This window comes from Bombina bombina, chromosome 11, assembly GCF_027579735.1.
Source record: "Bombina bombina isolate aBomBom1 chromosome 11, aBomBom1.pri, whole genome shotgun sequence".
In the NCBI taxonomy this organism is placed as follows: domain Eukaryota; kingdom Metazoa; phylum Chordata; class Amphibia; order Anura; family Bombinatoridae; genus Bombina; species Bombina bombina.
Window position 1 is genome coordinate 27,139,397 of NC_069509.1, and position 12,389 is coordinate 27,151,785.

Genomic DNA, 12,389 nt, shown 5'->3' on the forward strand with positions numbered 1-12,389 from the left:
ATTAAGCAATTTTGTCTTGGAAGATACATCCGCTGACCAAGACTTTAGCCAGAGCGCTCTGCGCGCCACAATTGCAAACCCTGAATTTTTCGCCGCTAATCTAGCTAACTGCAAAGCGGCATCTAAAATAAAGGAATTAGCTAACTTAAGTGCGTGTATTCTGTCCATAACCTCCTCATACGGAGTCTCTCTATTGAGCGACTTTTCTAGTTCCTCGAACCAGAACCACGCTGCTGTAGTGACAGGAACAATGCACGAAATGGGTTGCAGGAGGTAACCTTGCTGTACAAAAATCTTTTTAAGCAAACCCTCCAATTTTTTATCCATAGGATCTTTGAAAGCACAATTATCCTCGATAGGAATAGTAGTGCGCTTGTTTAGTGTAGAAACTGCCCCCTCGACCTTAGGGACTGTCTGCCATAAGTCCTTTCTGGGGTCGACCATAGGAAATAATTTCTTAAATATAGGAGGGGGAACAAAAGGTATGCCGGGCTTCTCCCACTCCTTGTTCACTATGTCCGCCACCCGCTTGGGTATAGGAAAAGCGTTGGGGTGCACCGGAACCTCTAGGAACTTGTCCATCTTACACAATTTTTCTGGAATGACCAGGTTGTCACAATCATCCAGAGTAGATAACACCTCCTTAAGCAGTGCGCAGAGATGCTCTAATTTAAATTTAAATGTCACAACATCAGGTTCTGCCTGTTGAGAAATTCTACCTGAATCTGAAATTTCCCCATCTGACAAAACCTCCCTCATGGCCCCTTCAGATTGGTGTGAGGGTATGACAAAGCAATTATCATCAGCGCCCTCCTGCTCTACAGTGTTTAAAACAGAGCAATCGCGCTTTCTCTGAAATGCAGGCATTTTGGATAAAATATTAGCTATGGAGTTATCCATTACTGCCGTCAATTGTTGCATAGTAACAAGCATTGGCGCGCTAGAAGTACTAGGGGTCTCCTGCGTGGGCAAAACTGGTGTAGACACAGAGTGAGATGAAGTAGAACTATGTCTACTCCCTTCATCTGATGAATCATCTTGGGCAACTTTACTATCTGTGGCAGTACTGTCCTTACTTTGTTTGGACGCTATGGCACAATTATCACACAATTTGGAAGGGGGAGACACATTGGCTTCCATACATACAGAACATAGCTTATCTGAAGGTACAGACATGTTAAACAGGCTTAAACTTGTCAATAAAGTACAAAAAACGTTTTAAATCAAAACCGTTACTGTCTCTTTAAATTTTAAACAGGGCACAATTTATTACTGAATATGTGAAAAACAATGAAGGAATTGTTCAAATTTTACCAAATTTTCACCACAGTGTCTTAAAGCATTCAAAGCATTGCACCCCAAATTTCAGACCTTTAACCCTTAAAATGGAGAAAGCGGAGCCGGTTACAGTTTTAACCCCTCTACAGTCCCAGCTACAGCCTTTGCTGCGACTTTACCAAACCCAGGGGGGAATACGATACCAAATGAAGCCTTCTAGGAACCTTTTCAACTACTTTCAGATCCACACACATGCAGCTGCATGTCCTGCTCTCAAAAGTAACTGCGCAGTAATGGCGCGAAAATGAGGCTCAGCCTACTACAGGGAAGGCCCTTCCTGACTGGAAAGGTGTCTAAACCAGTGCCTGACGTTAAAAAACGTTCCCCAAAGTTTATAAGTGTGAAATTCAATCACAAGCTGTATAAAATGCCCAAATAAAGCAATCGATCTTGCCCATAAAAGTGTCTACCAGTTTTATAGCCCATATTAAGCCCTTTATTCTGTTTGAGACTAAGAAAATGGCTTACCGGTCCCCATGAGGGGAAATGACAGCCTTCCAGCATTACACAGTCTTGTTAGAAATATGGCTAGTCATACCTTAAAGGGACACTGTATCCAAAAATTTTCTTTCGTGATTCAGATAGAGCATGAAATTTTAAGCAACTTTCTAATTTACTCCTATTATCAAATTTTCTTCATTCTCTTGGTATCTTTATTTGAAATGCAAGAATATAAGTTTAGATGTCGGCCCATTTTTGGTGAACAACCTGGGTTGTCCTTGCTGATTGGTGGATAAATTCATTTACCAATAAAAAAGTGCTGTCCAGAGTACTGAAACCAAAAAAAAGCTTAGATGCCTTCTTTTTCAAATAATGATAGCAAGAGAACAAAGAAAAATTGATAATAGGAGTAAATTAGAAAGTTGCTTAAAATTGCATGCTCTTTCTGAATTACAAAAGAAAAAATTTGGGTTCAGTGTCCCTTTAAGCAGAAAAGTCTGCTAACTGTTTCCCCCAACTGAAGTTACTTCATCTCAACAGTCCTATGTGGAAACAGCAAACGATTTTAGTTACTGCTGCTAAAATCATATTCCTCTCACAAACAGAACTCTTCATCTTTTTCTGTTTCAGAGTAAATAGTACATACCAGCACTATTTTAAAATAACAAACTCTTGATAGTAGAATAAAAAACTACAACTAAACACCACATACTCTTGACCATCTCCGTGGAGATGTTGCCTGTGCAACGGCAAAGAGAATGACTGGGGTGGGCGGAGCCTAGGAGGGACTATATGGACAGCTTTTGCTGTACTCTTTGCCATTTCCTGTTGGGGAAGAGATATTCCCACAAGTTATGGATGACGCCGTGGACCGGACACACCAATGTTGGAGAAATACTAAGTTTTATATAACAAAATATTTGCTGACAGTGCAACAAGTATGTATATTTATTTTACAATATAATATTTAGGTTTATATCATGCCCAGAGAGGCGACAATGTCCATTCAGGAAGGGACCATTAGATTGGGAAGCGTAAGTTAAGCACAGCATCCCAGCACAAAGGATAGTACCCAGAACGTGACCAGTAAGGAATGGCCAAGGCGTAGTCGGGCAGGCAAGTCAGCAACAAACTGGGCAAAGAAGTACCAAAACACAGTCTAGAAGAATCCTCAAAAATCAGGCCAGAGAGTCATAAACCAGACGGGCAGACAAAAGCAGAATCACTAGTGAAAGCACAGTCAGGAGACAGGCCAAGGTTCAGAGGTTCATGCAGCAAAATCCAGTAGAAGGGTCAAAGTTCAGGCAAAGGTCAGCAACAGGAGAAACCAGTAAGCAGAATGAAGCACACCCAGGAACAGAATCCAATACACAGGCCCAAATAGGAAGCGGTTTTTATAGGCAGTTGATTAGGAAACTGCCTGCAGCTGGCAGGTAGGGGGAGCTAGAGAGCTGGCAAGAGCAGGCGGAGGATACAACTATCCACTAGGGATGGGCAAATGTGTTTATATCCGAATGTTAGAACGAATGTTATTGTAGAAATTCGATTTACATAATAGAATGTTGATAAGAACGAATATTCTTAAAAATTCGATTTTCGAATGTTATTTGCAGTTTTCGAATGTCACATTCGAATGTCACATTCGAATTTGAATGTCACATTCGAATTTGAATGTCACATTCGAATTCGAATGTTACATTCGAATGTCACATTCAAATTTGAATATTACATTTATTAAACACAGTTGCAAACTAGAAATACTATTTTGAATTTGAATGTGACATTCTAATTCGAATATTAAATTTAAAAAACACAGTATTAGACTAGAAATACTATTTCGAATTCGAATGTCACATTCGAATTCGAATATTACATTTAAAACACAGTATTAGACTAGAAATACTACTTCAAATTCGAATGTGACATTCAAATTTGAATGTAGCATTCGAATTTGAATATTACATTTATTAAACACAGTTGTAGACTAGAAATACTATTTCAAATTTGAATGTCACATTCGAATTCGAATGTCACATTCAAATTCAAATATTACATTTAGAAATTGAATGAATTACATAGCTAAACATTCTATTATTCAAATGAATATTTTCGAATTTTATTGAAAAATTCAAAAACGAAAATTCGAAAATAGAATGTTAGAATGTTATATAAGCATTCGAAATTCGATTCGAACGAACGAATGTTTTAAAATTCATTTTAAATTTCGAATTTTTAGAAACATTCGCCCATCCCTACTATCCACACAAAGACCCTGGTGGCTCAAGAGATAAGGCAATCAGCCAGAGACGAGAGGTTCCAGATTTGGTTCTGGGTGTTACGTAACAGTTTATTTACAATATTTAATATTGTTCTGTTTCCATACTGTCAGCTAGATTACGAGTTTGAGCATTCATCTTTTAATGCTGAAAATATGGTATTTTCAGCGTTAAAACATCAACGCAGCTATTACGAGTCTTGTCGGTATAGCTGTACCGCAAGCCTTTTAGCCTGTAACGCAACATCAGTACCGCACTCCTAAATATGACGTTTTTCAATGGGACTCCCATAACGCTGGTATTACGAGTTTTCCTAGGAGGCCAAAAAGCGAGCGTTACACCCTATACAACAAGATCTGTAACGCCGTCTAAAGTCAGCAGTTATGAATTTTACGCTACAAGGCTGTAACATAAAACTCATAACTAAAGTTTTAAAAAGTACACTAACACCCATAAACTACCTATTAACTCCGAAACCGAGGCCCTCCCGCATCGCAAACACTATAATATCATTAACCCCTAATCTGCCGCTCTGGACGTCGCCGCCACTAATAAAATTTCTTAACCCCTATTCCGCCACCCCCCGACATCGTCGCCACTATAATAAACCTATTAACCCCTAAACCGCCACCCTCCCGCATCGCAAACACTATTTAAATATAATTAACCCCTAATCTGCCTTCCGCCCACACCGCAGCTATAATAAACCTATTAACCCCTAAACCACAAGCCCCCTACAATTTAATATACTAAAATAAACTATTAACCCCTAAACTGAAAGCCCCCCACAACGAAATATACTGAAATAAACTATTACACCCTTAACTGAAAGCCCCCCACAACGAAATACACTAAAATAAACTATTAACCCCTAAACCTAACACCCCCCTAACTTTATATTAAAATTACAATTTCCCTATTTTAAATTAAATTAAAACGTACTTGTCAAATAAAAAAAAAAAAAAAATTAAACTAACAATTAAACTATTATAATTATTAAACTAAAATTAAACTAACTACCAATTAAATAGAAATAAACTACACATTAAGAAAATCTGAACACTACTCTAAAAATTACAAAAAGTATCTAATTACAAAAAAATAACTAATTTACAAAAAATAACAAACAAATTATCAAAAATAAAAAAGAATTACACCTAATCTAATAGCCCTATCAAAATAAAAAGCCCACCCAAAATAAAAAAAAACATAGCCTACATTCTAGCTCTCATTCTATTGGCTGATTGGAACAGCCAATAGAATGAGAGCTCAATCCTATTGGCTGATTGGAACAGCCAATAGAATGAGAGCTCAAATCCTATCGGCTGATTGGAACAGTCAATGGGATTTTAGCAGCTCTAATTCCTATTGGCTGATTGAAATCTTTCAGCCAATAGGAATGCAAGGGACACCATCTTGGATTGCGTCACTTGCATTGAAGATTCAGTATACGGCGGCAACCGTATGAAGAGGATGCTCCTCACTGGATGTCTTCAGGATGGACCCGCTCCACGCCGGCTGGATGAAGATAGAAGAGGCTGTCTGGATGAAGACTTCTTGCCACCTGGATGAGGACTTCGCCGGCTGGATGAAGATAGAAGAGGCCGCCTGGATGAAGACTTCTTGCCGCCTGGATGAGGACTTCTCCGGCTGGATGAAGATAAAAGAGGCTTCCTGGATGAAGACTTCTTGCCGTCTGGATGAGTACTTCGCTGGCTGGATGAAGATCCTTCAAGCTGGACTTCAACAAATGTAAGTGGATCGTCGGCGGTTAGTGTTAGGTTTTTTTAAGGGTTTTTTGGGTGGGTTTTTATTTTAGCTTAGGGTTTTGGCTATTTATAAAAGAACTAAATGCCCTTTAAAGGGCAAGGCAATAGCGCTTAATGTCCTTTTAAGGGCAATGCCCATACAAATGCCATTTTCAGGGCAATGGTTAGCTAAGGTTATTTTAGATATTTTTTTTTATTTGGGGGGGTTGGTTGGGTGGTGGGTTTTACTGTTGGGGGGTGTTTGTATTTTTTTACAGGTAAAAGAGCTGCTATCTTTGTGGCAATGCCCCACAAAAGGCCCTTTTAAGGGCTATTGGTAGTTTATTGTAGGCTATGGCTTTTTTTTATTTTGATAGGGATATTAGATTAGGTGTAATTCTTTTTTATTTTTGATAATTTGTTTGTTATTTGTTTGGTTTATTTTTTGTAATGTTAGGTTTTAGTGTAAGGCAGGTTAGGTTTTATTTCACAGGTAAGTTTGTATTTATTTTAACTAGGTAGTTAATAAATAGTTAATAACTATTTACTAACTAGTCTACCTTGTAAAAATAAAACCTAAGCTAGCTACAATATAACGGTAAGTATGTATTTAGTTTTAAATAGGAATTATTTAGTTAATAATTGTAACTTTAATTTAGCTCTATTTTAATTATGTTAAAGTTAGGGGGTGTTAGGGTTGGGGTTAGGGTTATGTTAGGGTAAGGTTTAGGGGTTAATATATTTAGTGGTAGTGATGTGGGATGTCAGAGGTTTAGGGGTTAATAACTTTAATATAGTGGCAGCGAAATCGGGAGCAGCAGATTAGGGGTTAATAACTGTATTTAGGTGGCGGCAATGTTGGGGGCGGCAGATTAGGGGTTAATAACATAATGTAGGTGGCGGCGATATCGGAAGCGGCAGATTAGGGGTTAATAACTGTATGTAGGTGGCGGCAATGGGGGCGGCAGATTAGGGGTTAATAGTATAATGTAGGTGGCGGCAATGTTGGGGGCGGCAGATTAGGGGTTAATAGTATTATGTAGGTGGCGGCAATGTTGGGGGCAGCAGATTAGGGGTGTTTAGACGTGGGGTTTATGTTAGTGTGTTAGGTTTAAACATAACTTTTATTTTCCCCATAGACATCAATGGGGCTGCGTTATGGAGCTTTTCATTCCGTGATTGCAGGTGTTAGGCTTTTTTTTTTGCCGGCTCTCCCCATTGTTGTCTATGGGGAAATTGTGCACGAGCACGTCAAAGCAGCACTTGTTTTCAGTGCGGTATGGAGCTCAAGGCATCCATATCACCCGCACAAGTCTGCTTTTTCAAAACTTGTAATGGCAGCGCTATAGGGGGTGAAATAGCACAGCTTTTGTTGCGGTTGTTAAAATCCCTATAGCGCTCAAAACTCGTAATCGAACTGTTTATTTGGTAGCTTTCACATACAGAGCAAGATTTATCATAAGGCAGGTGTCTGACGGTCAATTACAGTTAAACCAACCAAGCTGGGAGACTAATAGAGTAGGGAAACCCTGTACCTGCTGATTATAATCATGACTGCCATGCCTGTGCCAATATTTAAAACCCTGACTCACTAAATATGGACCAGATTCTCCAGTCTCACCTGGTGGGTCAATAAAGCTCATTCATCTCTCCATTCCTTTATAAAAGATGATAGCACTGGAACTGATGAGATTCAAGATGATGAAGCTGACATATTTTTTTCTCCTTAGAATCCAGGCAAACTAGTGAGAGAGAAAATAAAAGAGAAGTGAGAGACAAGTGGTAAACACACACTTTCTATATAACCCTGTTTTATTTTCTGGACACCTTTTCTAAACTTTACAAATCTCCCCATTCTTTAGCGAATCCACTGAATAAAATAACACAGGGTCTGGTGAGACTCTGGGCATCTGACCCAGTTACATAATTGGCTAACACACGGCTAGAATATGAGTTTTGCGTTATGAGCGGCTCGGTACTAACTTGCAAGTTATTTCCACCGCTCACCTCCCTATAGCGCTGCTATTACAGGTTTGCAAAAACCCGGCGTTTGCAGACAATATGGCAGCGTTGATCAAAATTGAGCTCCATACCGCACCCAAATACCAGCGCTGCTTTGAGCTGGTTTTACGTGCTCATGCGCGATTTCCTCATAGACATCAATGGGGAGAGCCGGCTAAAAAAAAGCCTAACACCTGCAACAAAGGAGCGTAAAGCTCCGTAATGCAGGGGAAAGAAAAACACCCTAACATAAACAACAAAGGGTAAAAATACAAAAGTGGATGACTCAAAATAAGGTACATCCAAAAGACCAGAAATAAAGCACACCCACTATCTATAATGATTTATATAGAGACACAAGGGTAATATGCAAAAACATCCGATTTATTGAATTCATAAAAATTCTCTAAAATTAAGCATATGTCTATAACTACATAAATAAGTGTACAAGTGTGCACAAACAGGAGGACAAACACATAAGACAAATGAGCCCCTTACACATAGCAAACATTAGCAAATGACAGGTGTAGTGCAGTGGCCAGGGATAGGTATCCAGATGAGCGTGAGGGGAAAAGAAAGAGAGTATACTGAACAGTTTTCCGTAAGTCCCAATGCTGCAAGTGTAACGGAGCGAAATGCGTAAGAGGATGCATTGGTGTGCAGCTCCTGACTTGTGGGATCCCCCCACTTGATAGTGCATTTGGCTGGCCAGGCATAAGGTGGAGTGAGCCGTTCGACAGATCACATCTTTTGTAATAAGGAGAGGTAACAATTTTGCCAAGTAAGACTGTAATAAACGGCATTGGGACTTACGGAAAACTGTTTAGTATACCCTCTTTCTTTTTCCCTCACGCTCATCTGGATACCTATCCCTGGCCACTGCACTACACCTGTCATTTGCTAATGTTTGCTATGCTGTCTATTTGAGCATTTCTGCAAAGCTGCTTGCCCTGTCTATTAAAGGGACAGTAAACCTTAAAAATAATGTTATATAATTCTGCACATAGTGCAGAATTATATAACATTACATTAGCCAAACTTTTTAAATCATAATATTCACTTTTTATTTTGTAAAAATATCGCTGTTTTACAGACCCGCTCTCTGTACTCTGCTGAGCGGGTCTGTTATATTTACTCAGCGCATCGGGCCAGCTGTATAGTCACAGCCTGGCCCGACCGCGCCATAAGACTAAGTGCAGCTCGCTCCCGCTGTCAGACAGAGCAGGAGCGAGCTGCACTGTGTCTAATGGCGCGGTCGGGCTGGGCTGTGACTATACAGCTGGCCCGATGCGCTCAGTAAAAACAACAGACCCGCTCAGCAGAGTACATAGAGCGGGTCTGTAAAACAGCGATATTTTTACAAAATAAAAAGTGAATATTATGATTTAAAAAGTTTGGCTAATGTAATGTTATATAATTCTGCACTATGTGCAGAATTATATAACATTATTTTTAAGGTTTACTGTCCCTTTAAGCTTTTACTTTGCTATAGAAGATTGATATTGAATTGCTTTACCACAGCTCATTGCTTGCTTGCTTGTTTATTCTCTGGCTTTACAACTTGTATGCCTTATCCAACTGGAATTGAACTGCAAAATTTGCTAACAGCACTTTTCTCAGATTTTCTAGCTGGCTAGCTACATTTGCTATGTGTGAGGGGCCCATTTGTCTTATGTGTTTGTCCTCCTGTTTGTGCACACTTGTACACTTATTTATGTAGTTATAGACATATGCTTAATTTTAGGGAATTTTTATTAATTCAATAAATGGAATGTTTTTGCATATTACCCTTGTGTCTCTATATAAATCATTATAGATAGTGGGTGTGCTTTATTTCTGGTCTTTTGGATGTACCTTATTTTAAGTCATCCACCTTTCTATTTTTACCCTTTCTTGTATATATCTACCCAGAATGCACCCCTCTTATACATTACTATCTAAAAAGATTGTTTGAATGAGTATATCTATTTGATTAGAGTTGAGCTTGCCTCTTGTTCTATTATTGTTTTTTTACCCTAACATAAACCCCAAGTCTAAACACCCCTAATCTACCGCCCCCGACTTCGCCGACACCTACATTACACTTATTAACCCCTAATCTGCCACCCCCAATGTCGCCCACACCTACCTACACTTATTAACCCCTAATCTGCCACCCCTAACATCGCCGCCACCTACATTACAGTTATTAACCCCTAATCTGCTGCCCCCGACATCGCTGCCACCTACCTACACTTATTAACCCTAATCTGCCACCTCCAACATCGCCGCCACTATACTAAAGTTATTAACCCCTAAACATAACCCTAAGTCTAACCCTAACCCTAACACCACTAACTTTAACCTAATTAAAATAAATCTAAATAAAAATTACAATTAATACCTAAATAATTCCTATTTAAAACTAAATACTTACCTGTAAAATAAAACATAAGCTAGCTACAATATAACTAATAGTTACATTGTAGCTAGCTTAGGTTCTATTTTTATTTCACAGTTAAGTTTGTATTTATTTTAACTAGGTAGACTAGTTAGTAAATAGTTATAAACTATTTAATAACTACATAGTTAAAATAAATACAAAATTACCTGTAAAATAAAACCAAACCTGTCTTACACTAATACCTAACATTACACTACAATTAAATACATTACATTAATTAAATACAATGAACTAAATTACAAAAAAATAATAAACACTAAATTACACAAAATAAAAAAGAAATTATCAAATATTTAAACTAATTACACCTAATCTAATAGCCCTATCAAAATTAAAAAAATTAAAAAACCTAGCCTAAACTAAACTGCCAATAGCCCTTAAAAAGACCTTTTGCGGGGCATTGCCTCAAACAATTCAGCTCTTTTACCTGTAAAAAAAATACAAACAACCCCCCACCCACACAACCAAACCCCTCAAATAAAATCCTATCTAAAAAAAACTAAGCTCCCCATTGCCCTGAAAAGGGCATTTGGATGGGCATTACCCTTAAAAGGGCATTTAGCTCTTTTTCAGCCCAAACCCTAAGCTAAAAATAAAACCCACCCAATAAACCCTTAAAAAAAACTAACGCTAACCCCGAAGATCCACTTACAGTTTTTGAAGTCCAGACATCCATCTTCAACGAAGCCGGGAGAAGTCTTCATCCAAGCAGCAAGAAGTCCTCAACGAAGCCGGGAGAAGTCTTCATTCAAGCGGCAAGAAGTGGTCCTCCATCCTTCCGATGTGGAGCGGCTCCATCTTCAAGACATCCTCTTCTTTCAACGGCTACTGAAGAATGAAGGTTCCTTTAAGGGACGTCATCCAAGATGGCGTCCCTTGAATTCCGATTGGCTGAGAATTCTATCAGCCAATTGGAATTAAAGTTGAAAAGATCCAATCAGCCAATAGGATTGAGCTTGCATTCTATTGGCTGTTCCAATCAGAATCCTAGGTAGTTATTAAATAGTTAATAACTATTTACTAACTAGTCTACCTAGTTAAAATAAATACAAACTTACCTGTGAAATAAAAATAAAACCTAAGATAGCTACAATGTAACTATTAGTTATATTGTAGCTAGCTTAGGTTTTATTTTATAGGTAAGTATTTAGTTTTAAATAGGAATTATTTAGGTATTAATTGTAATTTTTATTTAGATTTATTTTAATTATGTTAAAGTTAGTGGGTGTTAGGGTTAGGGTTAGACTTAGGGTTAGGTTTAGGGGTTTATAACTTTAGTATAGTGCGACAATTTTGGGGGCAGCAGATTAGGGGTTAATAACAGTAATGTAGGTTGTGGTGATGTTAGGGACAGCAGATTAGGGGTTAATAATATTTAACTAGTGTTTGCAATGTGGGAGTGCGGCGGTTTAGGGGTTAATATGTTTATTATAGTGGCGGCGATGTCCAGTTCGGCAGATTAGGGGTTAATAATTTTATTTTAGTGTGCAATGCGGGAGGGCCTCGGTTTAGGGGTTAATAGGTAGTTTATGGGTGTTAGTGTACTTTTTAGCACTTTAGTTATGAGTTTTATGTTACGGCTTTGTAACATAAAAGCCATAACTACTGACTTTCAGTTTACGGTATAGGCTGTACCGCTCACTTTGGCGGGACAGGCAAACTCGTAATACCAGTGCTATGGAAGTCCCATTGAAAAAGTACTTTTTGAAAGCTGCGGTAGTTATGTTGCGTTACGGCAAAAAAGTGTGCGGTACAGCTATACCTGCAAAACTCGTAATACCAGCGGTAGTGAAAAAGCATCGTTATGAAGCTTTTTAACTCATAACGCAAAACTCGTAATCTAGCCGTTAGTCTCTGGTGTCACCAAATGGTTTGTTATTTTATAGACAGATGAGTGAACTTTAGTGGAGCAGATGCATAAAATTACACAAGAGCCGGTGAAAATGAAGAGGTTTTCAAATGTATGAGCGCAATTACAAAAAAATCATCAGCATGGAAAGAAATCAAGCAAAAAAAATTCACATTCAGAGCCTACATATCAAAACAAATAAGTTAACATTTTCCTTTAAACTAAAGAACCGTTGCATTTGATTATGAGATTTAAAAAAAAAATACAGCCCTCCCCATATAATACAGCTGGTA

At 38.4% G+C, this 12,389-nt stretch overlaps 1 protein-coding gene across 2 annotated transcripts in view; it reads left to right on the top strand.

The window, feature by feature from the left end:
• The window catches only part of LOC128641822 (uncharacterized), a 196,500-nt gene that overhangs the window by 164,312 nt on the left and 19,799 nt on the right, over positions 1–12,389 (top strand). The window lies entirely within an intron of this gene.